This window comes from Thunnus thynnus, chromosome 4, assembly GCF_963924715.1.
Source record: "Thunnus thynnus chromosome 4, fThuThy2.1, whole genome shotgun sequence".
NCBI lineage: Eukaryota > Metazoa > Chordata > Actinopteri > Scombriformes > Scombridae > Thunnus > Thunnus thynnus.
Window position 1 is genome coordinate 1,109,348 of NC_089520.1, and position 16,758 is coordinate 1,126,105.

Sequence of the window (16,758 nt, forward strand, 5' to 3'; positions counted from 1 at the left end):
CTCATCACCTCATTGGTCAACAGGTTATGGAGAGTCTCTTGGGAGCACTTTGCTTGTGTCAGTAGCTCAGTTTTATCTCTGGGGAACACCCCCAACTCCAGGAGTGATGTCCAAATACGGAAATGTGCGTCATGTAGCAGGTGGATGTGACTCCCCTCGTTGAGACCTGCTGATAGACGTCACAGCGGAGCAGAGGAGAGACACTGAGATAGTGATGTAACCGACCTACACTCTGGTATTTGATATGTTTTCTTTTTTCTCCCCAAAAACAAATCATTTTTATGAATATTTGTATGACACAAATATTCATAAAAACCCCACTATTTGTGCTTTGCCGAATAACGTTTGTATTCAGGCACACCCATAATGTCTAGTATTTTGGTTTAGTTTCTGTCTGAATCTACTTAAGGAACATTAACACTAATTAGCTCAGTGCATGGTTAGCTATGGCAGCGCCCCAACCAGCAGCACAGGTTTGGCTTCAGAAGTCTGAGTTTCTTCACCTGAACATGTGCAGAACTTTTTTCAGCCATGAGTCGTGTCTGCAGTCGTCCTCACAAGGCAGCACACAGCACTAATACAGCCGGTATGTTGCCTGAGAGACGAAACCCGGGCCAGCAAAACTCTTCAATTCACTCACTGCTGCTGGAATAATGCGCGGTGATATTATTACGGTAATATGAATCTGCTTCCTCATCTGTGGGTTTGCGGTTGTGCTACGAGGCCTTCAGCCGCGCTGTCAGACTCATCAGAAACTCTCCGTCAGTGTGAGGTCCTTCTGCTGTGTCACAACAAGCATCTGTGAGATTGAACTGTGAAATATTAATGGTAAGGAGCCCAAAAACTGGAACAAGAACATTTCTCTTGAGAGTGAAATATTCTTGGGCTAAGTCGTGGAAATGATTAAAACATGCAATGCTGAATCTCTTTATGCTTTTGTTCCCTCGTTCCTTTTTCTCACTGTGCATGTCTCTCCGCTGCTTCCATCCCTGCCTCTTTTATTATGTTCCTTTTCTTTTCATTTCTTCACATTTATGCTGCAGTGAATTGTACTGTGTGCACATTCCAGTATGAACCAAGTACATCTGCATAAAAAAGGTAAAAGTCATTTTTTAGGAAGACGCACACATTAAAACCCAGAGAAATATTTATTCAGCAGAGCTATGAAGCATCTTCATTCAGTGTATCACACAAGTGATTAAAGTCAGGTTTTATCAGAATGTAATGCAAATTTTAACCAAATTTCCAGAAAATCATTAAAAGAAAATGTGGTGAATGTTAGTTTCCATCCACTGCTGTTGTGTGAATATTAGCAGATGAACAGCAGGTGGCGCTAATTCTCCAGTCGCTGCCGTTAAACCGTCGCAGAAGAAGAAGACACAACGAGATGACGTTGTTAAAAGAGTGACAGTCAAAGCTGAAACGATGGAAAACATGATGGAAATATGATGTTTCTGTTAGTTTCATGTATTGATCTCCTCCTCGAACTCTTCTATTTGAGTACGTCTGATCTTTACTGTCGATGATGTTTCTACTCACTTGATCTCCTGGTTAGTTTACCGTCTAGCAGTAACACAGTGTAGAAATACTCTGTTACAAGTCCTGAACTCAAACACGTATTAGCATCAAAATATACTTAAAGTACTTAGTTAAAGTACCACATTGGTCCTATTTTATTTGCTTATAATAGTGCATTAATATTACTTTAATGTTGCAGCTGGTAAAGGTGGAGCGCATTTTAATGACCCCATAGACTGCTGGGTTGGTTGAAAATTTCCCCCCAGGATCAATAAAATTTTATCTTCTCTTTACCCAGTGGTGCAAGAAGTATCCAGATCTTTTACTTTAGAGGAAGAAGAAGAACTTTATTAATCCCCGTGGGGGAAATTGATCCTCTTCATTTGACCCATCCAATACGCACAAACTAGGAGCAGTGAGCAGGAGCGTCTGGGGTCAACTGACTGAACATGCAAACTCCACACGGACTGGCCGGGGTTCAGACCCAGGACCTGTAAAGGTAACGGTGCAGAGCTGCTCTGCAGTGGAAACACTGATGAAAGAAGCTGTTCGGATGAAGCTCAGTGAAGAGATGAAGGAGGAAGTGGAAGTGCAAAATCATGCAGCTTTGCTTTCCTGTTGCAACATCTTGTTGTAACTTACATGTACAACCAGAGACGCAGCAGCCATGAACCACTGCTGCTCTGCTGCTGCTGCTGCTGCTCTATGAAAATAATAATTCACGTGTTGGTTTCTCTGCTGTCAGCAGAAACATATAATAACTGGGAGAGGAGTCACAAACCAGATATTCTCTGTTACATTCTGCTATTTATAAGCTGTATTCTCCAAACCTGCTGATTAACAACACTGTTAGTGAGAGAGTACTCGTGACAGCAACATTACAACATGTTTGTATGATACTCTACAGAGAGCGCACACTTTCAATACTTCCAAATTTCCTCGGCCTGAAAAATAAATATTTATTGATGGATTTTTGGTCGTGGAGTTGCTTAGTTCTACGCTGGTGGAGCCCCCCCCCTTCAACAGCTTTGTACACAGACATTTTTCTGTACAAATTGTGTCAGTGCAGCTTTCTAATGAGACCAGGAGAGATGCATCTTACAGGAAGAGAGGAAGGCTTGATGAGGACAACATGTGTCCGAGCGGGGGGGGGTGAGGGGGGGGTGAGGGGGGCAGGTCTCAGAGAGGGCTTTGCCTTATTAGAGATGATGAATGTGGAGAAGCTGTGAACACTGAGAGGCAGGAAGACCAACCACACACACCACTGAAACACCATCCACTCTTATTATATATTATACCCCCCCCCCCCCCCGACACACACACACACACACACACAGTCAGCCCTACATTAATGCACATACTTAACACAATTCATCTCATACTGAAATGCCCTCCATCCACACTGGAGTTTTTATATTTTTACACATTGAAACACCAGAACTACAGTAAAATGTCTCAGTCTCTTCTTCTTCCTCCTCTAATAACAGACGATGTAAAACTCACTGTAAATAATTTAGATAACCGGCTTTCCCAAAAGCAAGCAAGAAAATTTAATTCAACGAGGAATTATATTAAAAAATAAACCAATTTAAACAATTCCATTCAACCATTTATCTTCTCTGCAGTTATGTGTATCGTTTTATTTTACAAGTCCTTTAGTTTTATACTGATTTCCTGGACATTTTCTGAGTAATTTGAAGGTATAATGGTGAGTTAACAGAGGTTAACAAATTATTAGAAACAACTACAAAAAGTGTTAAGTTGGTTTGGTTGGTTTATTTTTCTTTAACTAACACGTTTTTTTGTGTCAAACTACATATTAGCACTAGTTTCTAAAAAACGAGAACATTTCCTGTAAATTTGCATTTTAGAAAATTATTGAAAAAACCTGATATGCTAATGTTTAGCACACTGAAAATTAAGTATTTGATATCAGTTAAAGAAATGTCAAGAGTCTAATTTATTGATACATTTTGAAAAAGAACATCTATAATGATTAATGATTACCAACGAAACCAACGTAACACTTTTTTCTTGTTATTTATAAATGTGTATAAAATTAGGGGACCTGTAAAATAAATGATTCCCTCTACAATAAAATGATGTTTTAACATATTTCTACACCAGTAAAACTTTCCGTTCCTGCATGAGTCATATATGCAGTTAACGGTTCTAACGCAGGCAAACAACGAGTCCTTATTTCAGACAGAAATAGACGACATTGGGCTCATTTCTCAGCTACACCTCAGTAATAATTACAGCTGCAATGAGCTGCTCCACCTGACATTGAAATTGAAATGTAAATGTATTTTAAAGTGGATCTCTGAGGTTTTTCCTTCTACTACAAAAATGTTTTTGCTAACCGGACAGATGGAAACATGCTAACATGCTAACAGCAGGGTATTTCTGCAATGGTTTTCATTTTTTTGTGCACATTTATACATTTATTTAGCATTCTAGCAATATTTTATATTTTTTTTGTTTTTATTTTACAACACTTGGACTGTAAAAAGGCAGATAATGTCTACAGTAAATATCTGTATTTTAAAAAAAAATTCTTTGTAGAATAACTAAAGGTTTTTTTTACCGTTATTCGTTTTTTTTTTTTTTTTTACATTAAATTTAAAGTAAGAAAACAGAAAGTTGCCTTAATTTTACATTCAGTAATAGGATGTGTATTATTTGTATTTTTACATTTTCAATGTAACGTAACATTCAAGACCATTAAGTTATTGAAAAATCCTATTAAAAAAACTATAATATTCCATTATATTCATTTACAGATAACAGCCTTTATTTCATGGTGAATATTTTTAATAAAAACAATTTACTGTGTTTTTATGGCATTTACAGGAAAGAAGAAAAAACAAAGTTCTGATACACAAATCTGTTTTCAGTTTTTGGACTTTTTCTCTAATCTTTGATTTTTTGCTGAAATATTGGATCATTTGAACATTTATTGAAATGAAAGCATGTGAGAAGTTTAGAGGGAAAAATCACTATTTGGTGGAGCTGTTAACAACTCATAGACATGTGAAATGTGACCCCGACTACACACTGCTTTTTGTAAGACGTCAAAAGCCAAAAAGGTTGGAAACCACTGGTTTCATCTTTAACAATGTGTTGTATTTTAAAAGCTTGTTATATTATCCATTGTGTCAAATCTTCATCTGAAAAGTAACTAAAGCTGTCAAATAAATGTAGTGGAGTAGAAAGTACAATATTTCCCTCTGAAATGTAGAAAGTAGCATCACATGGAAATACTCAAGTAAAGTACAAATACCTCAAAATTATATTTAAGTTACAGTACTTGAGTAAATGTTAGTAATCACTGACCAGCCGGTAAAGTTCAAATCACCAAACCTGCCCTGCAGACACAGAAACAGCGCTGCAGTGTGAGATATTATTAAATGGTCCCAAGTTTAATTAAATAAAATGTAGCAGCAAACAAAAAGTCTTCAGCCTTGATTTAGAGGAACTGAGAGTTGGAGCAGACGATATGTTGATGAAAACTACATGAGTGCAGAGAAAACAGATCAGATAAGTTTCAGTTTGATTTTTTTTTACTTCTCAACATCTGCGAGCCAAAAGTAAAAGCTGGAGCTCTTTCATGATCGCTCTGCATCCGTCGTGTCTCGAGGGGCCAAAGAGGAAAGATACGAGCAGAGACGACATCCTTTAACATCAGCATTTATGGCTTTTCTCCTTAAGATAAGCTAACATGTTCAAAGCAGGGCTGTACGTACATGGACACACAAAGAAAGATAAGAGCAGTAACAGAGTTTATTAACAAAGCATGTATGACATACATATTTATAGCGTGTGTGTGTGCTCCTTCTCCTTGTGTGCCATTATGATGTTAAACCAGTAAACCAGTGGAGGACTCTGGTATCAAGACACCAAACATGGACCTTAAAACATTGACACAGCTTTTTAAAACATGGTAGTTTGTAATCTTTACTCACACATCGTGCTCATAAATCATTTTAGGGGCCAAATGTGAGTGAAATACTGCAGAGATCTGTAAAGTGTAGAAACTAATTTATATGTACAGAACTTTTTACAACTTAAAAGGCACCATAAATCTTTCTAGTGTTGAACTGTTTTCTGTACACTAGAAAGAGAAAACGGTCTTGTGTAGAGTCATAAAAATGACCATATTTCCCTCATCGGTTTGCATTAAGACTTAATGAATCCAAAAAGAGCTGCAGACATGTACAAACTCATTTATCAGTTCATATTCTACTCTGACAACACTTTCATAACGTCTCATATTAGTCGATCCATCAACCCGACACGCGCGACACACTGTTTAGTTTCTACGCTGCCTCATTAATCCGCAATGTGTTTCTGTGAACTCATGTGATGAGCTTCATGTATTATCTTGTTGTTTTTTCGAGACGGTGTTTCGCAGTGAAAAGGACGACTGAAGAGCGTCGTTCAAGTGGAAAATGATGACATGATACTGAAAATAAGTTCAAAATTTCAAAATGTTAGTTACACCACAGGACTCGCAGGTTGGTGAAGGTGAGACGTCCGCTGACTTCCTGTCGGCTCCTCGTTCACTCGGATGGGGATAAAATAATCTAATCATGCAGAGTTATTATTATATATCATATTATAGAATTATTTTGTGGGGATGTGATGCTCAGAAAAATGTATTCATCATCTTATAGCCTTTATGATTATTGGGAGAATCATGTGACAGACGGCTCGGGTACGACAGTTCAAGTCCAGTCAGTCATTCTTGCAGAATAACAATCTGTACAATTAAATGCTTAAGATGAAGCAAAAACTAATTATAGACAATAACGATAAACAGTAAAGATATGACGTAAACAAAACACATTAAAACACAGCTGACTAATTAAACTGAAATAAACAAAAACAGAAAAACTACAGATCAGTTTATGAGTTTATGTGCGAGTCAAAGTTCACCACAGTTGAACTTGATATTTGTGTGAATGTACGATGGATGTGCAGAGATCCCAGTATTTGTATTTGTATCTGTATTTGTTGAGGCAGCAAAATTATTTGTATTTGTATTCGAATAAAAGTGTAAAGAGGCTTAAAAATCCTATTTTTGTTTTTATTACACTTTTACTTTTAGAAAATTAAAGTGTTACAATAAGTGTTCATGAATAAACTACCTTATGAAGGAGGTTCCCACATCGGGTCTCTAACTGGAGTCTCAGATCAGAGACGACTGCGCTGACTACTGAGATAAAACTTTACTCATCACCTCATTGCAGACAGACCTCTACCTATTTATACACCCATAACACACAGACAGCACAGCGTGAAATGTTTAGGGAAGAACTTCAAAGATAATTATTGCTTTGCACTTTTCATTTATTGTCTGTTTTTTACAACCTAACTTTGTGGAAAGGAGAAGAGGAACAACAGGTTATGGAGAGTCTGTTGGGAACACTTCACGTCTGTCAGTAGTTCAGCTTTATCTCTGGGGAACACCCCCAACTCTGGGACTGATGTCCAAATCAGGAAATGTGCGTCATGTAGCAGGTGGATGTGACTCCCCTCACTGAGACCTGCTGATAGACGTCACAGTGGAGCAGAGGAGAGACACTGAGATAGTGATGTAACCGACCTGCACGCTGGTATTTAACATGGTTTATTTTTCTTCCTGAAAACAAATATTTCTAAAAATATTTGTATGAAACCAATATTTGTAAAAAAAAACCCACTATTTGTGCTTTGCTGAATAACGTATTTGTTTCCGTGGTGACTCGAGCTGCATCTTTCAATCAGCTGAGACGTTGATTTGACCTCTGACCTCCGGCTCTTCCTCACTCTCACTTCTTCTGGATGTGAATTATGTTCCACATGAAGTGATGGAAACTCATCTTTGGTGCAAAAACAAATAAAGTTCTTTGCAAACTTTGCAAGCCTCAGTAATTGGACAAGGACCATAAACTAAAAGAAATGAACGATACCACCCACACACATCACTTTCTGTAACGAATCAGTTTTCTTAATTAGCTTTAACTTCTTTACATCCGCGATGTCGCAACCTGCAGAGTAAAGCAGCAGGAAGTCTGAGTAATAGTACAGTTACAGTTTTAATCTTTGCTGGGTTTCCATGTTGCACTGGAATAAAATTAAAATCATAAACAATCATACAGCACAAACTGTGACTTTTTAAATAAAAGAGCGTCTGAACAAGCATTTAAAAAAATACATTTTGCATTTGCAATGAACCTGCAGGACAGATACTGTGAGACTAATTATATTTGATTGAATCAGACATTTAGAGAGGAAAATAAGAACATTTAATATGTTAATTATGTGCAAAAATACAGGAAGTGGCATCAAGAGCACAGTTTAACTTCTCTCCTCTTTTTAAATGTATTTTAGTTTTCAAACTGTTGGTTAAATTGTTTTTTCTTTTTTAATTTGTTGAACACTTTGAGCTGCATTTTATGTATGAAAGGTGCTCTATAATTATTATTATTATTATTATTATTATTATTATTATTATACATAAACTGAACAAAGTGTGTGTTATTTAGTTTTTCCAGAATCGTGACTTGAATGATGGTAATTAATAATTATAATATTTTTATAGGAGTTCTTCTGAGAGACAGATCAATAAACCAGCTGTCAGACAGTTAACCTTTGACCTCACCTGATGTACTCTCGGCCTTGTAAAACCTCGTAAGTCAATGAGGAGGATTTTAAAAGAAATGGATTCTAAGAGGAACTGGTAACCAGTGATGCTGCAGAGTTTTACAACTTAAAGCATCAAAGCAGCTCAACAACAAACTCTCACAATAATCCAGACGTGAAGACATAAAAGTGTCAGTAGCTGCTGTTCAGGTGACTGAAGCTGCTGCGTGAACACTGATACCTTCAGTCTCCTAATGAATCACGTTACGGAGGATAATATCGGCCTGATTGTCTGAGGATCAATAACACAGATGTTACATGAACACTGGTTTGCAAATGATGCTTTAAACATGTTCAGACTCTCTTCCTAATGATTGATAATGATTGATTTATTAAGTTGACATATTGGATTCCTGCAGCTTTAACACAAAACTACCTGAACTGGCCTTTAAAAACACAATTAATCAACAATCATTTAGTGGATCAATTATTTTTATCCTTTATCAAGCAATATATATATTTAATGATGCCATATAAAGCTGTCATCCTGGACTCTGGGAGATTGTTATCAACATTTTTCACCATTTTCTGATGTTTCATAGAGCGAATAATCTGCAGATTAATTGATAATGAACATGAAGGTTAATTGCAGGATTAGCGAGTCTAGTAACTGTGAATGTGTGACATTAATGCCTTCAGCCAATGAGGAGCTTAGTTGCATCTGCAGTGTTTGGCCTGAGGTTTGTGTCCTTTAAGTGATGGATGTCAGATTCCCGTCATCCTTTCTCCTCCCAGAGGCTCGCGACCTTGTAACGGCCTCGGCTTCGCCCCGATGCTCTGCACTCAATCAGAGGGGAAAACACTGTTCTGCAACTCCTTTCAGCCTCAGCGTCACCTCTCCTCACTTTATTTTACTCTCGCTGAACACCTTCCATCCAAATCTAGATTCAATTTTTACCACAAAATGCTCAAAGAAAATGTCCTGAATGTTTGTTTCCATCCACTGCTGCTGTGTGAATATCAGCAGATAAACAGCAGGTGGCGCTAATTCTCCAGTCGCTGCCGTTAAACCGTCGCAGAAGAAGAAGACACGATGAGACGACGTCATTAAAAAAGCGACAGTCAAAGCTCAAACGATGGAAAACATGATGGAAATATGACATTTCATGTATTGATGTGAGGAAGGTTACAGCCTCCTCATCATCGCTCCACACAGATCTGATGTTTTCAGCTCTTCAGTCACATGATTAATTTATTCACTAAATCTGTTTAGATTGGATTTTTAACTCCTCAGACAACAGGAAACACTTCTTATGCATATTTTTGCATTTTCACTTTAAGTTTTTTATGCAGAAATTGGAAATAAAAATAACAACAACACTTTCTCTCTCTCATATTCTTGTTTTTAGGTCTGTTGCAGGAAGTTTTGCATCATTTCCATTCAGTATGAGACATGTAGTCGGTTTTATTTGCTACCAGCTGTAAAAACAGTATGAGTGTGTAGTGTTTACTGTGCAGAAGAAACCTTATCGAGTAGCATATCCAGGTTTGGATATGATGTTTACATGAGCAACACATAACCAGGAAACTCCAAAAACCTGACGATAAGCAGAGTAGCAGCATGTAAACACACTCAGTGAATGTTCGTCTGTGAGTGGAAACTTTCATGTTCAGCCAGCACAATCTGAAGAAATCTTAAAGGGGAAATATTCAGCTTTTTGTGATTTTCTGTCATTTATTTCCTGTTCTGATGTCGGATGTTAAACGTGGTTAAAGTTCTTGAGGTGAACGTATGTAGAGATGCTGCCTGCAAGTCAAAAATCAGGGCTTCAATCTGCTCTTAATGTTTCATTTGTAACTTGTTTTTTCTACCTTGCTGACGAGCTGACGTCAGCTTGTTGCACATGCTCATAAACGGTAGCAACGGTGGTTGCTATGGTGGTTGCTAAGGTGTTTCCATGAGTTGTTCACGTTGTTCTGATTCAGCTCCAACATGTACGGATTGATTTGAGAAGTGAAATCCTGCTACTATAGTTTGTTTACGTAGCCTCCGGAGCCGGAGGAAGCTTCCTGAAGCTGACCAATCAGAGCAGAGTGGGCTCATCAGGAGGCGGGGCCTTAAAGAGACAGGAGCTAAAACGGCCTGTTTCAGACAGAGGCTGAACTGAGGGGCTGCATAAAGGACCAGTAGAAGATAAATAAGGAGTTTTTATTCCAGTAGAGCCCCAGAATATAAATATACACCTGGAAATATGCTGAATATGTCCCTTTTAATGAAAACTGCTTTGTGTTTCAGCTCCATTTGAAAACAACAGAAAGACATCAGTGGTTGTTTTAGCATTTAGAATGAGTGAGAGACTTCTGATGGTTATGTGCCTGTGTTCACAAAATGGCTTTTCTCCCTCCTCTCTCTCTCTCTCTCTCTCTCTCTCTCTCTCTCTCTCTCTCTCTCTCTCTCTCTCTCTGTGGAGAAAATAGAACTGGTGATTGGCGTTTCCCTCGACGATCCCACCTTATCAAATGTTCATTTCGCTGGTCAATAATTGACTCTGGACCCTTTATTAGCCTTCTGTTAGCAGAAAGATTAGAGAAGAGATCTGCTGCTGAACATCTCCTCTTTCATTAGCAGAGACGAGGAACAGCGCTGGATTGATTACAAATACGTGTGTGTGTGTGTGTGTGTGTGAATTTGTCATTTATTCTCTGGATGTAGAAAGCCGTGCTGATGCTCTGAAGGCTCATCACGTTTCTCCAGTCAGTCATTAAAAAGGCGACTGGTGAGAGTAAAGTGGAGGGTTCATCACACTGGGCAGGTAATCAGGGGTTAAACTGGGGTTTGTGAGGAAGAGGAGCCTTCGTCCAATCAGGTTTGACTGTTTTTTTCTCAGTAGCAAGTAGCTCTAATGAAAACTGTGACCGTGGATGCGGAGAATAACAATGACATGTTTTCTTGTTATTACTAGATTATTTATGTTTTAACAAGAAACTCATCATTTTATCTTCTTCTATATGAACGTATCTCATTAAAACAAACTTTGCTCGTTATAACAAGTATGAAGCTGAAACAAGATAAAGATCCAGTCAGTGCCAAAAGATGAAGATCTGCTGCAAAACAAGTACTTACTTAATTTAGCTGATAATATTTCTGTACTTAAACCTACAATAAGTGATTTTTTATCCACTTTTTTGTCACATCAAGATTTATTGAAAATGCATCATCACTTTACAAAATGAAAAAGAAAAATGATGAAAACAAAAGCAGAACTAACAGTAATACAATTCATATATATACAGTATATACATATACTTGTTAGCAAACAGTTGTTTATTTCCACATCCAGCAGTTACGGAGCAACATCATCATTCATGTGGAGTCCAGTATTCACTCTCTTTTCATTCTGTTTTTGCTCTCTACCAACTCCTGAGGGAAATATCTGGCTCTTTAGCTGCTAAATGCTCCACTATGTTCACCAGCTAGTCTACAGCTGACTGTGTCTGTTTGGTGCTGAGCAGGTAGTGTACAGCAGCTTTTTCTCTCTGAAAACGACGCTATGAGACGCTGAGAGTGAACCAGAAAAGTAAAAGTTGCAGCCGGACAGATAAACAATGAGCTGAAACTCACTATAAAGCTCCGTAAAGCCGAGAGGTGCTGCAGAGTCTCTGATAATTCTCTGTAGGTTCATCACTACGAGCCACAACCAACACATTACACACTGACACTGTAAAAATATCAAATATAGCCGCTTTAAAGGAAGCATATTTATCTTTAGTGCTTTTAATTTTTACTCAGAAAAACATCTTTCACTGAGAGACCAAGGAATCACTGAATCAGCTGTGAAACTTTGCTTTAACTTGATGTTTCTGGCTGTAATTCATATTTCCAAACTGTTTTGCCGTCTTTGGTTTGATCAAAGTTTACTGTGAACTCATGACGCTGCATCCATGTTTTTAATTTGTTTTAATTGACCAACATGAAGCCAGTTATCATCAAACTAGAGGAAGAGTAACAGTGCTTTGAAATGATCTTATCTTTGTGGTGATGAGTGGAGGCCAAAACTACTTCAAACCTTTAACTGTGGATGCACATGAAATAAAAGTAATACCAACTTACAAATAAAAAGATTAAGAAGCTTGTCTGAGGTTACAACCAACACATTACACACTGACACATCGGAGCTTTAACTTTAACTTTTACTTGTAATGGTGTATTTTTTACATTTACTGAAAGGATCTGAGTGCTTCTTCTTCAACCACAGTAGATCAAATGTTTCCCGCCCCTGCAGACTGCGGCGCTCCTGAACAACCAGCAGCTGATCATCTACATGCAGGATTGACATCAGGTACGCCAGCGACGACTTTCAGCTCAGTCCAGCTTCAGTCGCCAGCTTCTGGCTCATCATGCGACATCCGCAGAAACATCCCATGATACGGCAGCCATCAGCCTGCTACACACAAACTCAAACCTCTCAACTGGTTTGAAATAATCGTTTAGTCTTAATCTCATCACACTAGCTTCCCTGCAGCCACCAGATGAGCGAGCAGCAAGCTGCCGGCTGCTGAAACTCAACTCCTTCTTTTTGATTCAGCCAACCAATTACAATCCAGAACAATTACAGAGCAGTCCATTTAACATGACCAGCCTCCGTATTCATTCATGCTGCAGACATGCACACCGCCTCCGAGCGCTAACCTGCACGCCGAAGACTAAAATTAGCATCACAAATGAAGATCACCTGGAGACTGTAATGTTTGGATTCCTGCAATATGCATGAATAAGGATGAAAACACTGCTTCTCATTCTGCAGCGAATCTAAACTCTTTTATTTTTACACTTAGTAATTAATCAAAAATTCTCCTCTGATAGATATCGGTGCTCTTTGTGTTTGTTAGATACAAAAGCTTTTCCTCTGAGACACGATCAGTTAAAACTTTATCTGCCGATGCTGCTTGTTGAACTTTGACATTTAAACCTCTCGATGCTCTTTAAGAGATAAAACTGAGAAACACGTGTTGAAAATCCTCCAAAGTATTTAAATTTATGAAAGCCTGACCAACCTTGTGCTACTTAATGAGATTAAAATGCTGAATAGAACATTTTTTGTGAGCAGTTTGATTAACAGCAAAGTGATTCGTTGGTTTTTATTTCTGACATCTTTTACTGACTGAGTCTGAGCTCAAAAGAAATTTAATAAATAGAGGAGCATCTTTGGAATTAATACATGTTCTTATTAAATCATAAGAAGTCATATAAAAACCAACGCTGTTAAAACAATACACACCAAAAAATGATACTCATAAATACACTGTAAAAATACAGTACTGAACTACACTGTAAATTGTATTTATTATGCTCAAATTTACACTGTAAAAATATAAAACTACATTATAAAAAAATTACACACAATACTACACTGTAAAAATAGTACAACACACAAATACACTGTAAAAAATACAACAATACATAACTGAACACTGTAAAAAATATTACAAGTCTACTCTGTTTAAATATTCTGAACATAAAAATAATCCACACACAACACTGTAAAAAATATTAAATCGAAGACTACACTGTAAAAAGTAATATCCATAACAAAGTGTGTCGAAAAGGTCACAATCTAGTGAGGTTTTAGTTCATAGTGGACTCCACAGGAGACGCTGTTCACTTCCTGTTTCCAACCATGAGATGGGACAGTTTTTTAAAAAGCGTAACCGTGATCGTCCCCTAACCTTTAACCCCGTAATTACTATTGTAGCCATGACGACGAGGGTGGTCTAACTTTCAGGAAGTAGTAACTTTAACCCACCACATGTTTCTCTAACCTTAACAAAGTCATTTGAACCCAAACCATCATCTATAAACCCAACCAGACCTGAACCACAGCGCTGTTGATCAGAACAGCTGAGAAAAACAAAGATGGTGACAAAAAAAACTTTATTTCATAATAATGATCATGTAATTCATGTAAAATGTTCTATAATGGGTGTAAATTATTGTTGATAACTGTTAGATATTAATGTAAAATCCATGAACACTGTGCTGTGTTTAGTAAGACGTCGTTATATACAGAGAGTTTCTCTCTGCATCAGTTTCTGTACTCTCTCTCTCTTTTATTCTCTCCTTTCTTCTCCCAGAACGGAGTGATGCACTGGTGAACATCCAATCACACTCAGACTCACATGAACACCCAGATGGTTTAAAGGCATCAGCACACAACAGTCGTGACACACAGGCTGCAGTTTAAGAACATTAACAGCCTCAGATCCATCTTAAAGACCCTTAAAGTGCACACACGCACACGCACACACACACACACACACACACACACACACACACACACACACACACACTCGCTCTGTAAACTTTCACTTCATCAAACGTCTCCAGGTCATTAGCCGACTCTCTGCTGGACAGAGCTGCTAGAAAGCTGCTTTAGAGGTGAATCTATGAGGATGTGAACATGTGTGGATGTTAATCTTTACATACAGTTATGTCTGCTCAGGTACACATTAACAGCAGTGGAAAGTAACTAAGTACATTTACTCAGTTGTGAGGTATTTGTACTTTACTTGAGTATTTCCATGTGATGCTACTTTCTACATTTCAGAGGGAAATATTGTACTTTCTACTCCACTACATTTATTTGACACAATGGATAATATAACAAGCTTTTAAAATACAACACATTGTTAAAGATGAAACCAGTGGTTTCCAACCTTTTTGTCTTTTGACGTCTTACAAAAAGCAGTGTGTAGTCGGGGTCACATTTCACATGTCTATGAGTTGTTAACAGCTCCACCAAATAGTGATTTTTCCCTCTAAACTTCTCACATGCTTTCATTTCAATAAATGTTCAAATGATCCAATATTTCAGCAAAAATCAAAGATTAGAGAAAAAGTCCAAAAACTGAAAACAGATTTGTGTATCAGAACTTTGTTTTTTCTTCTTTCCTCTCCCATTAATCATCTCACCACCCCTCAGATTTATCTGCTGACCCTTTGGAGGGGCCCGACCCCTAGGTTGGGAACCACTGGACTAAACTAGCTAACTGTATATAAAGTAGTGTAAACTAGCTCCACCTCCAGCAGCTACAACAGTAACATGCTGCTCTAACACTGATGCTTCACTATTAATAATCTAATGATGTCATATATAATAATATAATATATTTACATTATATTTATCCACAAACAGAGATTTTGAAAGATCTGTGTGCTGCATTCAAGTTAAACCTGAAACATGAATGAATTTTATTGTTATATGTTCTCTAACAGTCGCTGCAGGCAAAAAGTTTCTTTTCTGAATATTGCACATATGACACATAAGTGTACATAAAAGAAACACATCTGTAATGAATGTAAAGATGGTTTCTGCTTGGAGTGAGTCATTTCACAGACGACACCTTCCTCTTAATGACCTGGGACTCGTGTGGCGGTTCTGTAGGCGGCGTTGTGTGACGGTGGTCATTAAATGAGCTGCTGGTCGGTTTTATAACCAACCAGCTGCTGTAAATACTGTAGTTCCCATCTGGTGTTAGAAAGTCACGTCCACGCGACAGGAGCTGAATACTGTAGTTCATGTGTTCTTCACACGATGATGCGTTTGTGTAAAGTGGGAAATTATAGTGTGTTGTAGAGAAACGCCCCTCTGACGCTGTAATAATAGCAGCATCTTTACACACAGGTCCAAACACCTCCGATGATGTTGAACAACGACGTGTCCATCTGAAAAACACTCTGACAAGAAGACGCTCCGCTAGCGTCCTCTAAATAACCCCCTTACACTGACCGTGTCATCATCTCTGATGTTCAGTGAAAAGTCAAAAGCAGCTGCCAACAACAGTTCAACAGTTCAATCAATCACTCGAACTCATCGCCGAAAAAAAAACCAACTTCCACGTCAGTCAACGAGTTTAATCCCAGTCGGAGATAACAGGAACTTCTGACAGTGATGATAGTAGGGATGTGCAGAGAGCCCAGTATTTGTATTTGTATCTGTATTTGTCGAGGCAGCAGAATTATTTGTATTTGTATTCGAATAAAAGTGGAAAGATGATGAGTTTCTTGAGGTCAAGTTAAACTTTGTGCTACGTTTGGACAGAAACCTGACCGATGACAAACAGCAGGACATGTGACATAAATAATAAAATCTAGCTGCTTCAGTCTGAAGGTCCATCATCATCATCATCATCATCATCATCATCATGGTTTACAGGGACTCCTGAAGAGAAGAGCATTACATCGTTACGTTTTACTAACACCTGTGCATCTGTTTTCCCATTTAAACTTTCCAACATGACGTGAACATGAGACTCTTTCCATCCCGTGTGATGTGAAAGCAGCATTAGCTTCAGTTACTGGTGCATGTGACAGAATTTGAAGCTCTGTGATTGGATGTTTCTTTCCCTAAAATGCACCTTTAGGAGTCGTGGTTGACCAGGAGCGTTTCTTGTTGATCCAAACTGTAGAAGTCACATTGTCGCTTGTGTCATAATGTTAAAGGGCGTTGCCATAAAGAAGTAAACAGATGCTGTTTTAGGGGGATTTCCTGTCGTCTTTCTTGTTTCCATGGCATCTCTGCAGCTGTTTGCCTCCTCACTCTCTTCATCCTCCTC

At 38.1% G+C, this 16,758-nt stretch overlaps 1 protein-coding gene across 2 annotated transcripts in view; it reads right to left on the bottom strand.

Moving 5' to 3' along the window:
• grm7 (glutamate metabotropic receptor 7) overlaps positions 1–16,758 on the bottom strand; it is a 324,109-nt gene that overhangs the window by 180,818 nt on the left and 126,533 nt on the right. The window lies entirely within an intron of this gene.